This window comes from Phaseolus vulgaris, chromosome 6, assembly GCF_051622355.1.
Source record: "Phaseolus vulgaris cultivar YP4 chromosome 6, ASM5162235v1, whole genome shotgun sequence".
Taxonomy (NCBI): Eukaryota; Viridiplantae; Streptophyta; class Magnoliopsida; order Fabales; family Fabaceae; genus Phaseolus; species Phaseolus vulgaris.
Genome location: NC_143503.1, coordinates 872,501 through 875,000, shown reverse-complemented (window position 1 = coordinate 875,000; position 2,500 = coordinate 872,501).

Below are 2,500 nucleotides of genomic sequence, written 5' to 3'. Positions count from 1 at the left end.
CATAGCCAAGTTCATGATTTTGGTGTTTTGGCTTGATTTTGTGGCTTGGTGGTGATTTTGGTGAAAAACGAAAATCATGGTTTTGGAAAACTGGCTGGACTCAATCCTCACAAATGCCTTCAAAGTGATGTGGGAGAAGTTTGGGATCAAAAGGAATTGATCTTGACATGGTTGGTGCATAGCCAAGTTCATGATTTTGGATTTTTGGCTTGATTTTGTGGCTTGGTGGTGATTTTGGTGAAAAACGAAAATCATGGTTTTGGAAAACTGGCTGGACTCAATCCTCACAAATGCCTTCAAAGTGATGTGGGAGAAGTTTGGGATCAAAAGGAATTGATCTTGCCATGGTTGGTGCATAGCCAAGTTCATGATTTTGGTGTTTTGGCTTGATTTTGTGGCTTGGTGGTGATTTTGGTGAAAAACGAAAATCATGGTTTTGGAAAACTGGCTGGACTCAATCCTCACAAATGCCTTCAAAGTGATGTGGGAGAAGTTTGGGATCAAAAGGAATTGATCTTGACATGGTTGGTGCATAGCCAAGTTCATGATTTTGGTGTTTTGGCTTGATTTTGTGGCTTGGTGGTGATTTTGGTGAAAAACGAAAATCATGGTTTTGGAAAACTGGCTGGACTCAATCCTCACAAATGCCTTCAAAGTGATGTGGGAGAAGTTTGGGATCAAAAGGAATTGATCTTGACATGGTTGGTGCATAGCCAAGTTCATGATTTTGGATTTTTGGCTTGATTTTGTGGCTTGGTGGTGATTTTGGTGAAAAACGAAAATCATGGTTTTGGAAATCTGGCTGGACTCAATCCTCACAAATGCCTCCAATGTGATGTGGGAGAAGTTTGGGATCAAAAGGAATTGATCTTGGCATGGTTGGTGCATAGCCAAGTTCCAAGATTTTGGTGTTTTGGCTTGATTTTGTGACTTGGTGGTGTGCCAAGAATCATGAAATTTTCAAAGTGGTGGTTTTTGAGTTTTGTTGGTTGGAAAGTGTCACAAATGCATGCAGAATGAGGTCTAGAAAGTTTGGTATCAAAACCAAGCCATCTTGATGTGGTTTTGAATTTTTGAAATGTTGGAAAATAGAGGGTTTTGAAAAAAATTCATGAAAATTCGAAATCTTGGCCAATCCTAACGAAACTTGGTGGGCACCTTCTTGATATTATTATGGGATGGACTGGAAAAAATCACGCAAAAATACGGTGTCTAGATACGTTTTTCCATTTTTCCCGATTTTCCACATTTCGGGTCTTTGGAAAAATAAAAAAAATACTTCCCCATGTCGAAAAATTCTAATTTTTTGCAGGCAATGTTGTACCATTTTTATGAGGATCCCTGCAAAAAATCTCGTGAAAATTCGTTCTCTAGGTCCCAAAACAGAACTTATGTCTACTCAAAAAAAGTGTATCTACTTGTACAAAAGTGGCTTTTGCATATTTAGCTATTATAGGGGGGGGGTGTTCCTCAATGCAGCCAGCTCTTGCACCATGGAAAATTCTGGTGCGGTCCCTTCATTCCCCCCTGTTTTGGCTTGCTTTGTGGTGGGGCAAGTCAAAACGCCCACACATGGGTGATCCACCAACTTGGGTTGGTGTCACCCGTTGTGGGCGGCGGCATGGTGGTGGCCGCCGTCGGTTCCGGCCGACTGACCCGGTGGGAAAAAATGTGAATCTGTTATGTGGATTTGTGGCACGCTGGTGGGATTTTCGTTGTGTGGCTCATTTCTAGACTTGTGAGCATCACGAAGGGGGTATGGCTTCCAACCGTTCGCGGGGAAGGGGCCATCATGTTTGGCTTGCTGCCGGCCGGGGGGGTAATGTCATCAGTCAGCGTCCGCTTGGGCTCACATTTGTGCTGGTTACGCCCAGGGTCATGTGGTTGATATTGAAGGCTTTATTACTCTCGGTCCAGTAGCGCGCGGCCACCACAGGGAAGGCACGGCCTCATCCGCGTGGCTTCTCCCTCACGAGCATCTTGGCGATCCGCCATGGTGGTCGTGCTGGAGAAGAAGCACGGACGAGACGGGTTGGAACTGTGGCCCGGTGCGATCGGGGAAGATTTGTGCCACGCAAATCGTTGGGTGGCTTATTCGAAGACTTGTGAGCATCACGAAGGGGGTATGGCTTCCAACCGTTCGCGGGGAAGGGGCCATCATGTCTGGCTTGCTGCCGGGCGGGGGGGAGTAATGTCATCAGTCAGCGTCCGCTTGGGCTCACATTTGTGCTGGTTACGCCCAGGGTCACGTGGTTGATATGAGGGCTTTATTACTCTCGGTCCAGTAGCGTGCGGCCACCACAGGGAAGGCACGGCCTCATCCGCGTGGCTTCTCCCTCACGAGCATCTTGGCGATCCGCCATGGTGGTCGTGCTGGAGAAGAAGCACGGACGAGACGGGTTGGAACTGTGGCCCGGTGCGATCGGGGAAGATTTGTGCCACGCAAATCCACAAACACACGGATACACCAAGACCACCACTCGGGACCACCAGGACCACC